The sequence below is a fragment of the Macaca fascicularis genome, chromosome Y, assembly GCF_037993035.2.
Source record: "Macaca fascicularis isolate 582-1 chromosome Y, T2T-MFA8v1.1".
In the NCBI taxonomy this organism is placed as follows: domain Eukaryota; kingdom Metazoa; phylum Chordata; class Mammalia; order Primates; family Cercopithecidae; genus Macaca; species Macaca fascicularis.
The window spans coordinates 10205092-10227674 of record NC_132903.1 but is presented as its reverse complement, the minus strand read 5'-3'; the positions used below and the strand labels follow the sequence as shown (position 1 = coordinate 10227674).

Sequence of the window (22583 nt, the reverse complement as noted above, 5' to 3'; positions counted from 1 at the left end):
CATCTATAGTAATCATCATGTTTTTTTTTTTGTCATTGGTTTTGTTTATGTGATGGACTACATTTACTGATTTACATATATTGAGCCAGCCTGGCATCCCAAGATTGGAGTCAACTTGATCATGTTGGATAAGATTTTGGTGTGCTACTAATTTTGATTTGTCAGTATCTTATTGTGGATATTCACAATGATGTTGATCATGGATATTGGCCTGAAATTTTATTTTTTTGTTACTGTGTCTCTGATGGGTTTTGGTATCATGATGATGCTGGCCTCATAAAATGAGTTAGAGAGGACTCTCATTTTCTATTTCCTGAAATGTTTTCAGAAAGAATTGTAGCAGCTACTCTTTGTATTTCTGGTAGAATTCAGGTGTGAATCTGTCTGGTCCAAAGCTTAATGCCTCAGTTTCAGAACTTCTTGTTGGTCTATTCAGTGATTCAACTTTTCTTGGTTTAGTCTTGGAAAGGTGCACATGTACCATAATTTATTAATGTCTTTAGGATTTTCCATTATATTTGCATATGGGTGTTTACAGCATTATTTCATGGTAGTTTGCATTTCTGTGTGATCATTGGTGACATCACTTTTTTTGTTACAACTATTTGATTCTTCTGTCTTTTATTATTTATTATTCTGGCTAGCAGTCTATGTTGTTAATCTTTTGAAAAAAAATACTGCTGGATTAAGTGATTTTTTGAAGAGGTTTTTTTTTGTTGTTTTTTGTTTGTTTGTTTGTTTTGTTTGTTTGTTTGTTTTTCTGTGTCTCTCACACTCAGTTATGCTCTGATCACAGTTACTATTTGTCTTTTGCTAGCATTTGAAATGAATATGTTTGGGCTCAATAGATTCTCCCACCTCAGTCTCCCAAGTAGCTGGAATTACAGGTGTGCACCACTATGCCCTGCTATTTTCTATATTTTTAGCAGAGACAATGTTTTACCATGTTGGCTGGCCAGGCTGGTCTTGAACTCTTAAACTCTTAAACTCAGGCATCTGTCTGCCTCCACCTCCCAAAGTGCTGGGGTTTTTCATTAGGATGTCAGAGTGTTTATTTTAGATCTTTCTCATTTTCTTATGTGGGCATGTAGCATTTCAAATTTCCCTCCTAACACTGCTTTAGCTGTATTCAAGAGATTCTGTTAGGTTGTGTCTTTTTTTCTCGTTGATTTCAATGAACTTGTTTCTTTCTTTCTTAATTTTGTTATTTACCTAGTAATCATTCAGAATCAGGCTGATTAGTTTGCATGCAGTTGTGCGGGTTTTCATTGAGTTTCTCAATCTTGAATTCTAATTTGATTGTGCTGTGGTCTGAGAGACTTTTTGTTATGATTTCTGTTATATTGCATTTGCTGAGGAATGTTTTACTTTTAACTATGGGATCAATTTTAGAATAAGTGATATGTGGTGCTGAGAGATATGTATTTCTTTTTTTTATTTAGGGTGGAGAGTTATGTAGATGTCCATTAGGTCCACTTGGTCAAGAGCTGAGTTCATGTCCTGAGAATTCTTGTTATTTTTATGTCTCATTGATCTGTCTGATGTAGACTGTGGAGTGTTAAAATCTTTCACTATTATTGTGGAGGAGTCTAAGTTATTGTAAGTCTGCAAGAACTTGCTTTATAAATCTGTGTGCTCCTCCTCTATTGTGTGCATATATATCTAGGAAAGTTAGCTCTTCTTGTTGCATTGTTTTCTTTACCATTATATAATGCTCTTCTTTGTCTATCTTGATCTTTGTTGGTTTAAAGTCTGTCTTATCAGAGACTAGGATTGCAACTTATTTTTTTGGTTTCTCCTTGTTTCATGTTTCCTAAATATTCTTCCATCTTTTTATTTTGAGCCTATGTGTGCCTTGGCACGTCAGAGTCACCAGAATAAATACACTGATGGGTCTTGACTGTATCAAAGTTTCCATTCTATGTCTTTTAATTGGAAAATTTAACTCATTTATCTTTAAGGTTAATATTGTTATGTGTCAATTTGATGTTGGCTTAGTGATGCTAGCTGGTATAGTGCTGTTGGTCTTCATACTTGATATTTTTTGCAGTAGCTGTTTCCAGATGTCCCTTTCCATATTTAATGATCCTTTTAGGACCTCTTGTAATGCACAAATGGTGGTGACAACACTTTTCTACATTTGCTTGTCTGTAAATATTTTATTTCTCCTTTGGTTATAAAGTTTAGTTTAGATGGATATAAAATTCTGGTTTGACAATTCTTTGCTTTAAGATTGATGAATATCTGCCCCCTCTCTCATGACTTGTAGTGTTTCTGCAGAGATATCTGCTGTTAGTCAAAAGTGTTCCCTTTGTAGGTAACCTGATCTTTCTCTCTGTTTGTCCTTAACATTTTTTTTTCCTTTTTTTTTTTTCTATCTTGGATAATCTATCAATTATGTGTCTTGGAGTTGTTCTTCTCATGAGGTATCTGAGTGGTGTTCTCTGTATTTCCTGAATTTGCATGCTGATTAGTCTTTGTAGGTTGGGGAAGTTCTCCTGCATAATAGTCTGAAGTTTCTTTTCAAGTTGGATCAATTCTCCTAGTCACTTTTGGGTACACAAATCAATCACAGGTTTGGTCTTCTCACATAGTCCCACATTTCTGGGAAGTTTTGTTCCTTTTCATTCTTTTTCTCTAATCTTGTCTTCATGCTTTATTTCATTAAGTTGATCTTCAATCTGTCATACGCTTCCTTCTGCTTGACCAATTCAACTATTGATCCTTGTGTATGCTGAACAAAGTTCTTGCCCTGTGTTTTTTAGCTCCATCAGAGCATTTTTGCTCTTCTCTTAACTAGTTATAATATTAATAATTATTAGTATTACTTTCATGGAGTTTCACTCTATCACCAGCCTGAAATTTAGTGGTGTGATCTCAGCTCACTTCAACCTCCGCCTCCCATGTTCAAGTGATTATCCTACCTTAGCCACCTGCATAGCCTCTCTTCACTGAGAGTTGTACACTTATTTGGACTGCATGTCTGCAGGTAGATTTGTCTTCTCTCAACCTAAAGCTAAGGACACATTTCAACAACTTTCTTGCATATAGAAGCTACACACTCTGAATTTCCTCTCCACTGAGGGTTTCAGAGATATTGTAACAACCTGCCAGGAAACTGCACTTGGTCGCTCTAGCACTTCTCTTAACTGAGTGTTGCACAGTTGCAGGTATGTCCTGTTTTTGAATTGAGTTACCCCCTTTCTATCTCCTGAGAGCTGAACCTTCACTCAGTAAAGCTTCTATTTACCTTATTCTCCAGCTGCCCACAAACCTTATTCTTCCTGAACATTGGACAAGAACTCAGGAACCACTTAAGGGCAAAACTGTAAGATTAGTAACAAAAATGGGTCTGAAACACACAAACCCCCAATTACCACAGTTTTGGTTACTGGGATTTAAAAAATAAGAATGAAAAAAAAAAAAAAAAAGGATAGAAGAGGTTCAATCCTTGTTGGAACCCAGAGTTAAGCCTTTTCAAAGTCAGGGCTGTGACACCATTTTGGGAGCTTTGCAGTTTCTGGCATTTTTAAGTTTCTGGGTGCCACTGTCTTCCCAAGTGATGTGGAAAAAAAGTTTTTGCTATGCCTGATTCAGCCAAAGGCTTGCAGGGAGCTGGCAACTGTGCTGTCAACTGGACTTTCTCACCTAATCATAGCCAACATACCTATCTGTATGAAGTGCCTGGACTCAACAGTCGCTCACTCAGGTACCTCTCCCTACTCTGGGCCTGTCTCACCCATAGCAAAAATAGAATCTGAGCACATTGTTTGAGCTAATTGCAACCTATCAAAATGAGTGGTGAAGTTAGCCAAGCAGGCTCAAGAGAAATTTTGTCAAAAGTGCCACCATCCACTGAGATTTTTGGCTAGGGAAGTGACAGTCTATAGATCCTGTCACAAAAGTCACATTGATCACCAGGGACCAGTAGATTATTCAGTTATGCACATGTAATGGGGCCCGCATAGTAACCCAAAAGGAACTTCATAGAGCTTCTGGAAAGCTGAATTTATAGAGTATCCTAGAAAATTGTGTGCACATAAAACCAGACATTAATAATTTTAAACATCTAAGAATATATGTGTTTCTCCTTTGCTTTGAAATTTTCTGCATTTAATCGTGTGTCCAGAATTTTTGCTTATTAAATAGAATATAATCTAAGTTAACCTAAAAGCACACTTTATAACTTTTAAAACTGATATATTTCTACCTAAATGATTCCATGATCTACTAATTCTTCCCAAGGTTTAGTTTAAAGAGGCAGCAGTCTATTCATGTTAATGGTGTAAGATCTAGAGATTTATGCAAAAAAAAAAAAAATCATTTGATATATCAACAAAAATTCTAACCATATTTTCAGTTTAGAATTTTGTGTCTCTGAGGTGTTTGTGATATGGTAAATTCAAATCACCATCTCAGGTGTTTTTGTGTGTCTATTTAAGGGAGGCAGCAGAGACTGCCTCATACCCCATTAGAATCTGCATTCTAGTATACTTAAAAAAATTATTACAGACTTTCTGGTGGTCCAAATCTAATAAAAAGCAATTCTGGTCTTTTATATAGTAGTAGCCATAGATAAAATTTAGAACTCTGCCAGGTGCGGTGGCTCCCGCCTGTAATCTCAGCACTTTGGGGGTCAGGAGATCGAGATCATTTAACTAACAGGGAGAAATGTTGTCTCCGGTAAAAATAGATAAAAAAGAGCCAGGCATGGTGACAGACACCTGTTGTCCCAGCTACTTGGGAGGCTAAGGCAGGAGAATGGCGTGAACCACGGAGTTGGAGGTTGCAGTGAGCAGAGACCGCCACTGCAGTCCAGCGTGGGTGGCAAAGCGAATGAGGGCCTTACATTGCTCCAGCACAACTAGATTACAAGGGGAAAGCTCTTTAATCTGGATCATAACCTCTTGAATGACAGTTTCAGTCCAACATACTTAAGAGACCAGGCCTTTGGCATATAGGTGCTGTGCTGTCAGCTTTCTCCCACCAATCCCCATTTCATTGGCTGAAATAATGAGTGTACTTCTGCCACACAAGAAACTTCTCTGCCTGTACTTATTTATTGAGAAAGAGACTCGTGTCACTCGGGTTGGAGTAGAGTAGCACGATCTCAACTCACTGAGATTCTCCCATTTCAATGCCCAATGCTGGGATTACAGGCGTGCACAACCACTCTTGGCTAATTTTTTGTATTTTTGGTAAAGATGAGGTTTCACCATGTTCCCCAGACTAGTCTCCAACTCATGGGCTCAAGCGATCTCCCTGCGCAGCCTCCCCAAATGCTGGAATTATAGGTGTGTTTCACTGTATCTGGGCTGTCTGCATTTGCTGATATTTGTTTTGACTTCTCTCAATGGCGACTCATTGTTTTCGGAATGAATTTTGCATATTTTGTTACATTTGTAGTTAATGGATTCAATTTTGGGGGTACTCAGTGAATGGTGTTTTAATATTTCCAATTCCAATTATTTCTATTCATTATTGCCAATGTAGAGAAAATCAATTGAGTTTTGTCTTTTGATACTCTTTGCTTCTTCTTATCTCCATTTTCATCAAAGTATTGGGAGATGGGCTCTCTTTGTCTTCTACTTCCTGAGATTACTGCTGGGATTAATCCAGCCTCAATTCCAGAGAGTCTCCAGGTCAACCGCAAGAGGGCATAGTAGAGCGTCAGCTCCCAGCCCGCAAACCGCCTCTCTGAGGAGCAAGGCAGCCTCCCAGTGCCTCTGACGAAGCTTCTTTCTCTTCAAGACGCACCCAGGGGTAGGCCGTGGCTTCAGGGGACCTCTCGGTCTCCTGAGGACACCTGGGACCACGTGTCCATGGTGAGGACTAAGCCTGCTTCTCCCCAGGACACGCCCAGAAGAGGTTGTGGCTTCTGGACACTGGGGTGAGGTCCACAATGAGGAGGAAGCCTCCTTCTCTTCAGGACCAGCCCAGGAGAGGACGTCTCTAAGGGACACGTGGTGAGCCTTATCCTCCAAACCCGCCTAGGAGAGGCCGTGGCATTAGGACACCTGATGGCCAGGTGAGGAAATGTGAACAAAAGACACCATGTTTGCAGCACCCCGTAGTGGGGAAGGGAGCTGCCCTGAGCCTTACTTCCCAGCCCTGGCCTTCAACGCTGACTTTACAAAAGGGTCCCTTGAGTGAGGTAGTGATGACCTATAGTCACAGCTACCAAAGTGTGGTGTGCAGATGATCTGGGTTTGTTTCTGGGGGAGATCCTAGGACAGACAAAGGAGAAGCGTTGAGTAGTGCCAGCATAACAGGCCGAGGCCAGGAGAGATATCACACCCTCCATCAAAACTTTTATGCTTGCTTTAATGACTCATTTTTCATGCAGCACTAAAGTAGTTGAAACAATATAGAAAAATTTTTAAGTAGGCATATTAGAACTTGAATCATTGTTTAAGTTTAAATATATGGTATATGCCTTGTTAGCAACATTTTCTTCTTTTATTGAGACAGAGTTGAATTGGGAGTGCATTTGTAATGGTACTGAAAATCATGTCTGTTTAGTAAAGACTGACATCCTACATTAACTAAATCAAATTGTGATATTATACCACAAAATTAACTGAAGAAAGTTGCCCCACTCTTCTCTCATTGTTCCTGATTTTAAATAAAATTAGAGCCTATTAAAAGTGACTTAGTGCTTAGCTGTGAGCTTGTATGGTTCAAATGTAACTTCCAGTGAAAGCTTTGGTAATATAAACCAGTTTACCAAGTATGTCCTGTTTCACAGTGAACGGACATTTATTGAACCTTTACAAATAACAATATTGGCTAATAAAATAACATCTTTTAAGAGATTCTAAATTCTGGAAGAATAGACAGGGAGAAAAAAAGATAAATGTGCTGATGAAAAGAGTCAAACTCTGTAAAATCTTGAAAGAGATTTATTCTGAGCCAAATATGAGTGACAAATCACCCATGACACAATCCTTCTCAGGAGATCCTGAGAACATGTGCCCCAGGTGGTATGGACACAACCTACATGTATGCATTTTAGGGAGACATGAGACACCAATCAAATACATGTAAGATGCACATTGGTTTGGTCCAGAAAGGGGGACAATATAAAAATGGCGGTGGTGTGGGGCTGGACTTTTAAGTTATAGGTAGACTTAAATATGTTCTGATTGGCAGTTGGTTGAAAGAGTTATTATTTAAAGATCTGGAATCAATAACACCTATGTAGAAATCTAGTCATTCCTGTCTAGGAATGACTGGGTTACAATTCATAATAAGGAATATAAAGACCAAAGTTTTATCATGATAATGAAGCCTCCATGTTGCAGACTTCAGAGAGAATAAATGGTAAATATGTCTATCTGACTTAAAGTATGTGTTGCTGTTAATGGTATTCAACTTTTTCTAAATTTCAAAAGGGAGGAGTGTGTAATGAAGCATATCTGGCCCTCTTTCTTTTCAGGACCTAAGCCAATTTTGTAATGTTCTTGGACAAAAGGAGGGGTCCATTTAGATGGCTGTGTTGGGTATGTGGGAGGGAGCTTAAAATTTTGTTTTTCAATTACAAGTATTTTACTTCTCTTTACTAAAAATGTATAATCTATTAAACAGTTATGAGATATAGTTAGGCTAAGAGAAAAGAAGAGATTTCTTAAATCCAGAAAAATAGAACATTGAACATACAGAAATGTGCCAAACTGGAAAAAAAGACTGAGAGAGAGAGCCTTAAAATTTTTATTCTTCATCAGTTCATTTAGTGCCATGTAATCAATTCCAGTCTTGCTTGATTTGGGGTTAGCAGTTTCATGAGCCCATCATTTTCTCAACTAGAGTTATGGAAGTCATTACCCAATTCCATGGTATAATCTTAAAGTTATTTAAACATTGACATCAGATGCTTGTACCCAGAGGATCCACCATAGTTTTTTCCTTGGGTCTCAGAGGCAGTTCTTTGTTGGAGACAAACATTCTGACCTGTAAGCAATGCAGATGGGGAAGCTTTCAGGAAATCATGATATTGAAATAATACCTACAAGTAAATTACAAAAGGTATAAGGTGACCATGGTTAAAAATGTAATGAGAGCTCATCATATAACAATTGATAAGGAATTCTGTTTTATTCTGTGGTACACAACATGTAAAATAATGACTTGAATTATGACTCATGATATACTAGGGTATATAATGGATAATGAGATCATTCACAAAGTTAAAGGAAATTCATACAGTTTCCAAAAAGATAACAGTTTATTAATAGAAATACAACCATGGAAAAATTAAGCCTCTTTTATTTTGGGTTTATTTGTATGCTGTTTTTTTTAAAACTGTCTGTCATATACTAGTATTCCATGGTGGATTAAATAATTTTTGAATACACCATGTCATAATTTTTAAAGGCATAGTTTTCCTCATAGTGCAATATCTCAATATTGTAGAAATGTTGTTTTTAAATAGATAAAAATATCTTTAGTTTCTTGGTAAAAATAAGAAGCTACAGGTATATAAAGTTCATTTTATGTTTAGTAATTAAGATTATAGTATTTTATTTTGTTTATAAATGATCTAGATATTTAACAAATATCTTCTGTTTAGCATATATTTAAGGTTGCTTATTTCCAGAAATATTTTATCAATTAATTTTATACAGATTTTATGTAAAACATAATTATTATTACAATAATATTGGTCAGAAGAATTATAATTTAATTAGAATCAAACTATAGGCTTTTAACATTTAAATATCTAGTAAATATATCAGTTTGTTTCACTGGTAACCAAATGGAAGAAAAAATGTATGTCTGTTTTGTATTTAATTTTGAAGACATACTTGTTTTATTAAGCCAACAGTATTAAAATTACCTAAGATTTATCTAAATAATTTGATTTGAAAAACATTTGGATAAGTTTCTATCTGTTTGGACTGTTTGATAAATATGTAACTTACCAGTGCTTATTTTTTTTCCAAGCCTATTTAGAATAAAGCACACTGAATAATTTTAGAAATTAATTTAGCATTGCCATCCAGAGATGTGAAAATATCATGTGTAGAAAACATGTTAAAACATGCATACAAACACATCTAAATAGATTCTCTGAATCAGCACCCAATATATGGTATTTTTTCTCCCATGGCCAAAATTCTTGGGTCCATGAATCAAGTGATGGAAGTAGAAATTTCAACAGTCACTGTCACTCCTAGTGATCCACTAGCAACACTTTTGTTTCTTGTTTTTTTGTGACATTATGTTCTGCTGGCTTAGAAGTCTTAATTCCTTGAGGAAAATGCTGCCAATGGAAGAAACAATGATTCCATTAAACCAGACGTTAAGACTACCACCTGGACACTTTGACCTCCTGCTACCTTTATGTCAACATTCTAAGAAGGCAGTTACAGTGTTGACTGGGGTAATTGACCTGAACTATCAAGATGAAATCAGCCTACTACTCCACAATGGAGGGAAGGAAGAGTACGCATAAAATAGAGAACATGCATTAGGATGTGTCTTAATGCATGACGTGTGATTAAGATCAATGGAAAACTACAACAGCCCAATCTTGACAGGACAGCAGTTGGGTCAAACCCTTCAGGTATTAGGTTTGGGTCACTCATAAGGGTAACAACAACAACAAAAGCAAAGAATAAAAACTGCAACCTGCTGAGGTGCTTGCTGAAGGCAAAGGCAACAGAGAATGGGTAGTAGAAGCAGTTAGTCATCCATACCTGCTTTAAACACATGACCAGCTGCAGAAATGAGGATGTTAATTGTCTTAAGCATTTCCTCCTTCTTTTGTTAAAAAAAAATTTGTTCATGTACACACATGTACTAAGAAAATACCTTCATCTTTTGTGTTCCTTTATCATGTTACATAAGATTTATTGTGTTCTTATCAACATCTGCGTATTGTAAACTTCAGGAAATAGTGTTTGGATTGAGGATTGCTGCATTCCTGGTTGTAAGAGGATACTTAGGTTAGGTATAATTATGACCTCATTTTTGTCTGCATTTTAAGATTATTATAGAAGGAGATGTGTATTGATTCAAGTTGATAATGCGTGAACCTATGATGGTTAATACTGAGTTGTCCAACTCATTGGAATGAGGTATACAGAGTGTTAATAATGGGTGTGTTTCTTGGTTGTTTCCCAAAAAAAGATTAACATTTAAGTCAATGGGAAGATCTACATTAATCTGGTGGGCACAATCTAATAAGCTTCTAGCAAATATCAAGCAGACAGAAAAATGTCAAAAAGTGAGATGGGCCTCGCTTCCAAACATATATCTGTCTCCCATTTTGGATACTTCTTGCTCTCAGACACCAGACTCCAAGTTCTTCAGTTTTGGTATTCGGACTTGTTTTCCTTCTTCCTCAGTTTTCAGTCAGTCTATTGTGGTCATGTATGTATTTTCTTAGCCTCCCTACATATTTATACACACACACACATACACACACACACACACACACATATACACACAGATATATACGTGCGCACGCACACACACACATATATGTAGAGGGATTGCAAATTAAACAGTTTGTAAGTATTCTCAAAATATTATTTGAATAAATACTAAAACTTTAAACCTTCTTTTACTAACTCAGCTTATTTGATGGTGATATTGTAAACTAATTCCATATAAAAATTTCTGACACATATATATACACACACACACACATACATATGCGTGTGTGTGTCAGTGGTCCATATGGATCTCTGTAAAACACTTTTAAAATACTTATTTTTCTATTTATTTACTGCCGAGGCTCTAGAACCTACATCAGAGGAGTTACTTAATAAATGGTTACCAATTAGTAAATACTCTTTATTTCTTTAAAAATAAAAGTATATTATGTCTTCTTAGAAAATAATAATTTAAGCTTTCCAAGAGATTTAGTAAATACTAGCTCTATAATCAATGTAAAATGTAACCATTAGAATCAGGTTTAAATTTAAGTAATCTATAAAGCCTAACTACCTCAGTGAAAAAGCTTTTACAAGTAATAATAATAATAGAAATAATAATAAAACAGTGCCAGCCCTTTGAAAAATTAGGATGTCATTCACAGACTTCAATTAATATTCCTCTTTCCCTGCAATCTTGGCCTGAACAACTTTGTTTCTACAAATAATTCCAGCTTCTGTACACCACTTAATATCTGCCAATGCCTTGATTTCACACTCTCTGCATTGTTCCCAGAATGTGTCTAAATAGCAGAGCTCTCCCTTAGTATATTAAGCAAAAAATTAATCTTGCCTTTTCATTATCTAAGCCTTCAATGGCATTTTATTAATCTTGGAGAAAAAGCAAGCCCTACACGGTTAGGAGTTCTGCCTTGTGGAGAAGGCTCTAGTATCAAGAACAGAGCCTACAGGTCAGGCACTAAGTGGGAACTAAGTAAGCAGTGTAAATGTGGATAACTACCATGTTGCTGCTACTTGCTAACATTCTGAAACAAAGTTTTGATTCAAATGAAAAAGATTTTACATTGTAGAAATTCACCTCCTTTTGGATTTGTCTTAACATTTTCAGAAATTTTTCCTATTCCATCAATTTCCTCATGCATTCATCTTTATTTTCTTATTGTCTAATATGTATTTTTGTGAATACATTTTTTATTATGTTGGAACAAGGCAAAGCACAAATAATTCTGATCAAATAATACCATTATGCAAACTTCTATCAAATAATTTTTTAAATAGTTGAAGAAACTTGAGCATTAGTTCTACTCAACAAAATTTAGCAAAAGTGAAAATCCTCTAACCCCGGCTATAATCCTTGAAAACTTGGTTTTCATTTGGCTTACTTATTGTAATATTCTAGGAACTTTCAAGTCATAAGACATTCTGAATGCACAATGTGTATCTATAATATATTGTGCCAATGCACATATGTGCATGTGTATTATTTATGCCTTTCAACTGTAGCCAAGATTAGCTCTATTCCAAATGCCATTGACTGAATTTTCTCCCTTGATATCTCCAAAACAGAGGCTGCCTAGGGTTTTATTTTTTGATATTGTTATACAAAAATATTGAAAAATTAATAGGAAGGAAAAGCAGAGAAACAGAAAATGTATTGTTTAGCTTCTTATCACTGATAAAGTGAACTGACCTTACTTTTCTAATGCTTATCCTATGAACTTTACATACCTTTTTAAATCCTTCTGCTTTAATGGCAACCGAAGTTGGGATTAAGAGATCTTCAAAATATAATATCAAAGAGTTCTAAATCTGTGTTTTTAAAAACAGTTTTCTTGAGAAATGGTTCAACACTGTTAATTTCTCAAAGGTGCCTGAGACTCAAGATTTGAGGATATTTAGCAGCATTTCTAATCTCTCAGCAATTGATGCTAGTAACAGCCTTAACAATTCCATTTCCAGTCATGAACCAGACTCAGAGTGAAATCTAAAGTAAAATCTACAGACCTATAAAAACCCTAGACAATAACATGGACTGTCTATTATCTTTATAAGCTCATCTACTATAATTTTTCCCCTTCTACAGTCTGCTGCAGCCACAGTTAGCTGGCTTTTAAAAACAATTTAAACAGGTTTCCACCAGGAATCATCATACTTATTGACCTTCCTGCATGCTTACATTATTTTCTTACTATTTTATTTAGATATTTACTTGAAAGTCACTTTGTAAGCAACTTAGTGTATATTTGTTTTACACAAAACCAAAATTGCTTTATAACAGAGAATCTTGCCGCACACATTTCATAGAAATTGATCATTTTAATTAATTTAAAAAAAACAAAAACTTTAAAATATAACCACTGAAAGAAAAACCTGACATCTGGGATTCTAAATTGGAAGTGTAACATTCAACTTTAGTTTATTAAACAAGAGACCAAAGAACATAAATCTCATAAATAAAAATAAACTCTGAAATTAGAAAACACTCAGTGCTTCATGGATAAAAATGAAACCAAAACTGTATGGCTGACAGTTTCAAACCATTCCCAAGAAAAACCTCAAACCATCAAAACAACAGCCTGGACCCTGAAAATCAATAGTTTATATGAACCAAGTAAACATTTAATCAAGAAAGACAATTATAAAATGGCAATTTCTTTGTTGTTGTTGTTGTTGTTTTCCTTTGTGGATTGCCGTATCACCTCCTAATCACAGATGAAGCCTTCAGAATTGAAATCCGCACTCCCAAAATGAGGACATGATTCACACTTCTGGGAAATGCAAAGAAGTCATTATGTGCTAAATTATTGTGGTTTTTTTCTAGTCTTTCTACAGGATATATGAAAATTTGATAAAATAAACATTTATTTCTCTTTTGCTTAACGCAGAAGTCACTGTTGGTTGGAAGGGCCAGGAATTGGTCACAAACATTTAAGTTGCTGGAACAAAAAATACAGTTATGTTATAGAATAGGCAAAGTATAAACAGGAGCAAAAGTTGGAGAGATCTGTATTTGCAAAAATCTGAATATTCAAAATCAATTTAATATACTGAAGTGCTGAGAAAATCATGCATAGGCTGATGATGGAAACATTCTAAAAAATGTAAAACAATATATGTTTATAACTTTAGAGTGAGAAGAAGTGAAGGTTAAGACAGAATTATCAAAAATCCAAGGAGAGTATTAATACAAACCTTTTAGTATTTAAAAGTGATAGTTTTTATATTTTTTTATTCATAGTGCCAATGGAATGAAAGCTAAGCTTTTAATAACTAAGAAAACATGTTGCATTTCAGAAATAAAAGCATTCAGTTATCATGTTATGGCATTTTAAATATAAAGTTAGCATTCAATGTTAGCACATAATGACATTTCAAATATAGTTTTCAGAAAAGGAAAAACACAAACAGATAAAATTATGACCAACGTAAGCTAAATGCAGGAATTAAATGTGTCCCAAATTTTGTAGACAAAGAATTTACAACAACAGATTTAAGTAGGGCTAAAGAAAAATGACCGACAAATGATGAAAGAACAACATCAGTGCATCAGTGAGACAAATTATTAAAGAAGCCAAAAAAAAAAAAAAAAAAAAAAAACGGAGATGAAGACTGAAATAACATCTACAGTAAAGAAGTTTAACAGCAGATTTGAGCAGGCAAATATTCAGTCAATCCGAAACAATAAAAACTGAAATAACCCAGTCTGAGAGGTAAAATAAAACAAAAAATAAGTGAAAAAAAACCTAAAGAGAAAATAGAACACCATGAGGTATACCAGTACATGCAATATGGACACCTTATAAATGAAGAAAACAGAGGCCAAAAAGAATTTAGGGCAAAAATGGCTGAACATTTCCTGAACTTAAAAATCTGAATTTAAGAGCTGAAAGAGAACAAAATTTTTTTAACTAGAATATAGCCACATGAGAAAACATTATAGTCAATCAAGAGCCAATACAAAGAAAATTGTATACAGAATTGTAATGCAGAAAAATTGTAATACAGAAAGGGAAGAGCAACTTGCTATGCATAAGAAGGTCTCAATTAAAATTAACAGACGACTGTTGAGCAGAAACCCCAGAAATCAGAAGCTGGTGGGATATCCAAGTTTTAATAGAAAAAAAATGCGATAAAACCTGAGTAAAATGATACTCAAGGAAAAATATCTAGATAAACAAAAGCTAAAGGAAATTGTGACTAATGCTTCTCTAACAGAAAAATGCCGTTACTATTACAAACCTGGCAGACTTAACTATTAATGCAGCATATTTTTATATTGTTGACCTTAAACATTAATTACACAAGTGAGTATTGTTTATAGTAGGCTATTTTAAGTTTTCAATAATTGAAGTCCTAAATATACCTACTTGTAATATAAAAAATACAACAAAAAGTTTTTAAAAATTAATCAAAATTTTTAAATAAGCAAAAGAAGAAATTGAGGATCAAATAAGAGAAAGAACATATGGGAAGCAAGTTAAGTCAATGCCAGAGTATGTAATATTTCAATTGTAACAATTTTAAATTGAACTTTCGCTTAAAAAGGCACACACTGGTGCCTGTGTACCCTTAAATGAAGGAGTCACTTCTGTGCCTTCTATGCAAGGCATACTTTAGGGGCAAAGAAAAATAGGCCAAAGTAAACCTATAGTAGATTCTGAGAAAGTGGTGCAATGCCCTACCAAGTTTTGTATACCCATCTCTTCAACTATACAATAGGTGCAGTGGCAGGATTATGATGCAATTGCTATAGAGTTGAAAGTCTATCTGAAGGCTTACAGCTTCCAAAAAAAGATTGGTATAGTAAACAAAAATTAAATTTTATCAATTTTATGTCACAGATCAACAGCAGCTACTTATTGTTTATTAAACACCACTGTGGGATGCTGCCTTGCACATATTTCTGGAGTAGCTTACAAGAGCCATGGTATAAAAAAAAGTACTCTGTCTTCCAAATCTCAGGAGGACTTGTTCGCGGATTGCTCTTTCTGTTTGTGGAGGTCCCGGCAGAGGTGAATAGTCATTGTTTTATTTCCCAAACATTATGCAGCCTCTTTTTCGTTCTGCACAATCAACTTTCAGAAGATTTTAAAAGCCAGAACATTTTTTCCTAACTGTTCTTCTTTTTCTCTTAAAAGATTAGATGTTTGTGGACGAAAAGGAAGCACAAAAATATGAGCAAAAATTATTAATAAAAAGAGTAAAATTATTTTAAAACCTAAAACTAGAGATAAAAAGTAAATAAAAGAAAGTAAAAATTCACTACAAGTATTTAAAAGCAGACATGAGCAGGTGGAACAACAAAATAGCAAACCAAAGAAAGGGCAGTTGACATTATTAAGTTGTGAAAGGAAAGAAAAAAGAAGAAAGAAATGAGAACACAGCCTGTGATGCTGTGGGACACTATCAAGCACCCATACTTATGCATATTGGAAGTTCAAAGGATGAGACAAAGAATCAGGAAGACTATTTAGAAACAATAGTGGTAAAGAATGTCAAGATCAAAAAACTCCTGTAAGAGAAATTCAGAGAAACGAACTCAAATTATATGATAATTAAACTCTCTAAAAGAAAGAGAAAATCTTGAAAGCAGCAAGAGATGTGACTATTCATATTCAAAGAACCCTCAAAAATAATCACCAGATTTCTAATCTGAAAATTCAGGAGACAGAAAACAATAAACTAACATATTCCAAATGATGTTAAGAAAAAACTTTTGAACAGAAATCATATGTTCAAAAAGTTGTCCATCATAAGTGAGGGAAAAATTATAATATTTTCAGATAAAAGCAGGGACCTTTTACCAGTAGACTGCCTCTTTTAAAATGCCCTATGGGGTGCTTCATGGTAAAATGAACAGACGTTAAACAGCAGTATGAATTAATATATATTACAGTAAAGATAAATACATGAACAATTATAAAACATTAAAAAATTAACAATGTGCACCTCCACAATTTGTTTCCCATATAATTTAAAACACTAATATGTTTTAGAAAAATACTATCACAAACTTGTGTTTTTGACATACAATGAATAAAGGTCTGATTTTGAGAACTCAATAAGTGAAATAATGGGGGTGAAGTTACAGAGAAATAAGGGATTTGTATGTTATTGAAGGTAAACTAGCATAACTTTAAAAGTGAAATAACTTTAGTGTATTCAATGTAATCATAATATCAATGACAAAAAAAAAAAAAGAAAAAGAGTAACAGGGAGGTAGAAAGCTATCTGTACTACACCACAGAGTAGGAGCTGTGGATTTAGCTACTCTCACCTGAGGCTATTGAGTCAGCTATCATGACACCATGAGACAATGTCCAAGTTGTCACACCAGGTAGTAAGTGTGGATAATTTAAGGCCCAACTTGCACTACACACTTGTGTTCTCAAGTGTCATCCTGCTTCTCCTAAGCCTTTCAAAGTGCTGGGATTACAGGTGTAAGCCCCTGCACCTGGTCTCTGTCTTCCCACTTTTGTCTTATCTTTTTTCAACAATACTTTCAACCTCAAACTTTAATAGTCGAAAGACTGAAAAAAAAATGGCATGGGCCAGAACAAGTAGATCTTTTTCAAACAATGCCAGAAGAAGAACTTCCAGATCTACCAACCCCAACTTTTCTAAGGAACTCTCCTAAAACGCTAGTGACTGGCAAACACCACAAATTCAAATGCAGCCAGTTATGTGCTGCCAGTCAGAATATTAGCAGAAAAGCAGTGTCACCTCCCTCTGACCCAAAGAATATGGAGCCAGTAAATTCAACTATGAAGAAAGGCACTTGCTCCTCACAGTCCCTTTCAGAACAAGAATACGGCGAGTGGCATTCAGGAACTGAAGAAACTGGACCCTATTGCAGCAGATCACCAGGATACAGTGGTCTTCAAGGAGGCAGAAGGGAAGCTCCTCAGGGCATTATCAGATCCCAGGGCAGGAAAGTGTGGAATAGAGAAGAGGATCCAAATTCACCCATTTTCTCAGATGTCTGGCTTATTTACTGCTTCCATGACTGCAGGTTTAGCTACCAAAAAAAGTATAGTGGTATTAATGGGCCCGATAACAGCCAATGGAACAACAAGTATGCCTACATCAGTTTCAAGAGTGAAAGGTGGACAAAGAAATATTACTGATGGTGGAAGAAACCAGCCTTTTATCAAGAAGATGTACTTCATCACAAGGTTAACAGAAAGTGCCAGTATGTACAGAGACATTGTCGTGAGGAAAGAGGATGGATTCATCCAGATACTGCTATCAACTAGATCAACAGAAAAAAATGCACTGAATATAGAATTAATTAAAGAAATGGTTAATGCTCTGAACAGGGCTGCTGCAGATCACAGCAAGCTCATACTGTTTGGTGCAGCTGGAAGTGTCTTTTGCTGTCGTCTTGATTTTGGGTACTTTGTGAAGCATTTAAGGAATGACAGAAACAGAGCAAGCCTTGAAATGGTGGGCATCATCAAGAACTTTGGGAATAATTTCAAAATATTTAAAAGGCCTATTGTTGTATCAGGGAGCAGACCATCTTTTGGACTAGGTGCATCCATACTGCCTCATTGTGATTTCGTGTGAGCTAATGAAAAGGCTTGGTTCCAAACTCTTTATATGACCTTTCAACACAATCCAGATGATTGTTCTACTGTTACATTTCCTAAGCTGATGGGTGAAGCATCTGCCAGTTAATTGCTGGGTGAAAGCTGATAGCACAGGAGGCATGTGTCAAAGACCTGGTCACTCAGATCTCTTTCCAAGTTCACCCAATAGGTTATGATACAAATGAAGGAGTCTGCCTCATGTAATAGAGTTGTGCTGGAGAAATGTAAGGCCCTTGTATGCTGTAATATTAAGATAAGTTGGCACAGGCCAAACAGAGAGAGTGTGAAGAGGTGAAGAAAATCTGAGGCTCAGTCCAAAGGATCAAATCCACGTTAAAATATGTGCAAAATAAAATTGATGAGTTTTAATTGTCAGTCTGTCTGCTCAGGACACAAGAACTGAGCTGAACCAGATACATCATAAGTTGTGAGATGCCCTAATCCATCTTCATAGCCCAAAACAATTTCAGCCATATCTAAAGCCTGAAAGCAGAACTGGAAATGTCCAAGCTATGTATTGAAATTATCGGCCGGGCGCGGTGGCTCAAGCCTGTAATCCCAGCACTTTGGGAGGCCGAGACGGGCGGATCACGAGGTCAGGAGATCGAGACCATCCTGGCTAACACGGTGAAACCCCGTCTCTACTAAAAAATACAAAAAACTAGCCGGGCGAGGTGGCGGGCGCCTGTAGTCCCAGCTACTTGGGAGGCTGAGGCAGGAGAATGGCGTAAACCCGGGAGGCGGAGCTTGCAGTGAGCTGAGATCCGGCCACTGTACTCCAGCTCGGGTGACAGAGCAGACTCTGTCTCAAAAAAAAAAAAAAAAAAAAAAAAAAGAAATTATCAAGGCATTTTTAAGCACTGCAACTTTAAAATAAGTAATACAACAGCTTCTTTGCCTAAATGTGATTATTTTGTGCACACACAAGCCCAGATATAAAAGCAGATTGGTGAGTACTACACTGTTCTTGCAAGATCTATGTTTTATCTATGTCTACTATGATATATAAGACCAGAATTGTGTTTTATTAGATTTGGTTGACAGAGATTTATGTAATAATGTTTGTTTTTCTTATTTTTTTATCCTAGAATGCAGTCTACTGGGGTATGAGGCAGCCTCTACTCCCCTCCCACAAAAAACACACAGAATTATCAAAGATGGTGACTTTCACTTTATAGTGGCACACATACCTCAGAGACACAAAATTCTAAATCAAAAGATTATATTTTACGATAAATATTTTTGACACAAAGTTCACTGATGATCATTCTCCTAAACTAAACATCTGGTTAGAATTTATGCTGAGATATCACTTGATTTTCTTTTCTTTTATAAATATCTACTTTCTTACTCAGTTAACATAAAGAAACCTTTATCTCTCTAAAGTAAAACTTGTTGCAATGTATTAGTGAATTATGGGATCATCTTTATGGAAATATCCACATTTTAATGTTTATCCTGTGCAGATGTAGATTAACTTAGAGTATGTTCTAGTAAGGAAGTTAAAATTCTGGACACATTCTTAAAGGCAGAAACTTCTTTCAAAATGAAGAAAAGACACCGACATTCAGTATGACATTTAAAATTATTGATATCCGTATTTATATGCACACAATTTTGTAGAACACTCTACATGTTCAGTTATCCAGAAGCTCTCTGAATCCTTTCCTGTTGGTTTTTATGGAGGGTCCATTACATAGCCTGATTGAATAATCCACTGACCACTGGTGATCCACTAATCCACTGACGAAATGTGACATTGTCACAGGATCTCTTGGATGTCGCTTCACCATCTATGAATCTCTTTGGGTGAAGGCACGTTTGCACAACATCAGAGTGGGCACTGGGAGCTGGAAGAGACCAGGCAATGGGAGCAGGCACTTCCGGGCCTTTATTGGAAGGATGGCTTCCGAGGCCTCGGAAAGGAGATGGATGACTGAATCTGCATCTGTGTTGGGGCAGCTGCCACTGCTCCTGATTAGGTGGGGCTCCTGCTCATTCAACATGGATATGAGTGTGAGTTCTGCCTTTTCTTGGTTTCCACAAGTTTCACAGAGTGCTCAGGGCTGGCTTCACCTCCCTCATTGCACCTAGCATATTTGCAGCAGCCTCTGTAAATGGGCTGCTGCTGCCATTACCTGCAGCACCTCTCTCATTTTAGAATGATGCAGAGCAAACATGAGAGATCCTACCCTCATGGCTTTGTCTTTTCATTGAGAAGCCCCAGCATGAAGCTCTCTGTCAACATTATCATGTTGGATATGTTGGAGCACTTTGGAGATTCCAAAGATTTTAGAGTTCTATGGCAGAAAGCAGTCAAATGGCAAACATATTTTACAACCTTATGGCTACTAAAAAGAAAACCACAGGACTAGAGTGTTCCAATGTTGAATTCTAAGAAGAAAAACTGTATTCCTTTATTAAAACTTTTATTTTAAAAGAAGAAAATACAGATTGAATATGGCTGATAAAAAATTTCAAATGTGCTCTAATACGAGTTTTGATTGATTCCATGACAAAAGTGGAATATTGCGCAGAAAAGCCCTTAACACAGACGTCGTTTAGTCTACAAAATACGCAAAATGACTTTCATGAAAGTGTGATAGAAAAGATAACCGAGGAAGCTAGAAGGGGTTTTTGGTAAAACTCTTTTATACAGAGGAACAGCCTGAAAATGTAGGCTGCAGACACCAATAAAAAAGTTGAAGAGGAGGATAGCCAAATGATATAACCATAGTTGCACTAATAAGAAAAGCAGGCAGAATATGAAAATGCCTTTGTCATTTTTGCCTAAAACATATTCACAGGTACACAGATAAGGGAACAAGGCCAAAGGAATAAGTGCCTCTGTCATTCATATAATTAGCAGATTTCAAGAAAATACACACTCCTCCCTTTGTGGACATGATACATGATAGACTCCAGTGGGCTCTGATGTAATATTTGTTTTTTATTATTTTGGACATGCTTTGGAATGGGAGCAAAGCATTCATGAATGATCCCTTCAACTTCTGCTTTTCATCAGCCCAGTGTTCCAGACAAAGCTTTTACTTTAGCCTGTCATTTTTCCCAGACCAAGTACTGAACCTAGCTGAGTAGTGCTTTCTTCAGGACAGCCCACAGACACCTCAGAACATTTCATTCTTTCCCTAAAAATTTTAAGGAAAAATTCTTAAAAATTCTTTCATAAAAAGCCCTGACCCAGATTTATAGTTGGAAACTCTCGCAAATCCCCTCTTTACTGTGGAGACCTTTCTTCTTTTGCTTATTAACATTTTATTCCTACTTCAACTTTGACTTATCCATGCTCCTTAATTATTGTGGCCATGAGACATTACTTCAGCCTGTGATTGGTCCCAGGCCAAAGTCTCAGGCCAAGCTGTCACTTCAGCTCCGTGGTCCAGGGCCAAGTTCCAAGACTAAGTTTAGTAGCTTCTATAAATTATCACTTCAGCTCCAGATTAATCCAAGGCCAAGGTTCAGGGCCAAGCCAAATAATGCTTCTCCAAGCCTACTTAGCACATTTCTATACTTCCCTGCCTTTAGAAACCAAAAAGCCTAGCCTCAGAGTAGGTTAACCACTCACATTCCACCTCCACTTTGAAGAGATTTTTACTTTCACTTATAAAAACTTTGCTTCACGGGCACGGTGGCTCACGCCTGTAATCCCAGCACTTTGGGAGGCCGAGGCGAGCGGATCACAAGGTCAGGAGATCGAGACCATCCTGGCCAACACGGTGAAACGCCATATCTACTAAAAATACAAAAATGAGCCAGGCCAGGGGGCGGCACCTGTAGTCCCAGCTACTCGGGAGGCTGAGGCAGGAGAATGGCGTGAACCCGTGGGCAGAGCTTGCACTGAGCTGAGATCCGGCCACTGCACTCCAGCCTGGGCGACAGAGCAAGCCTCCGTCTCAAAAAAAAAAAAAAAACAAAAAAAAAACAAAAAAAAAACACTTTGCTTCAACCTATTTGAATCCATCCTCCCAAATTTTATTGGCTATGAAACAAAGAGCCCTGTGTGATACCTCACAATTAGAGATTGCTACATTTTGGTGCACTAACGAAACTACAATGGTTGAAGTCTGGGAAGTGAGCTCTGGGACACATCAGCCTTAAGAGACCAACTGACAAACTGGCCCCACACTGTGATACACACCCTTGGGGGCAGTCAACCATGTAGTGGTCACCAGCACAGGCTGGAAAGGTTCAAGGTAGCTTTATACAATCTAGAAACCTGAGGGATACCATCAAACAGTCATAATTATGCATTTTGGAAGTTCAAAGAAAGAGACAAAGAATCAAGAAGACTATTTAATAAAACAGTCGTAAAGAAGGCAACAATTTAAGACAATAAATAAGCACCCAAGAAGCTCAACAAACTCCAACTAACAGAAACTCAAAGAAAGAAACTCAAACTTGCCTGATAATTAAACTGTCTAAAACAAATACAAAGAGAATGTTGAGGATTTTCAAGGGAAGAATAGGAAGTGGCTAGTCATGTAAAAGAGACCCTCAAAAATAACCAGTGGATTTCTTATCTGAATAACCAGTGAATAACCAGTGGATTTCTTATCTGAAAACTAAGATG

General features: G+C 36.4%; 1 pseudogene; it reads left to right on the top strand.

The window, feature by feature from the left end:
- The first annotated feature begins 16716 nt into the window (after window positions 1-16716).
- On the top strand, window positions 16717-18361 carry LOC141409582 (testis-specific chromodomain protein Y 2-like; annotated as a pseudogene).
- Window positions 18362-22583: the final 4222 nt, after the last annotated feature.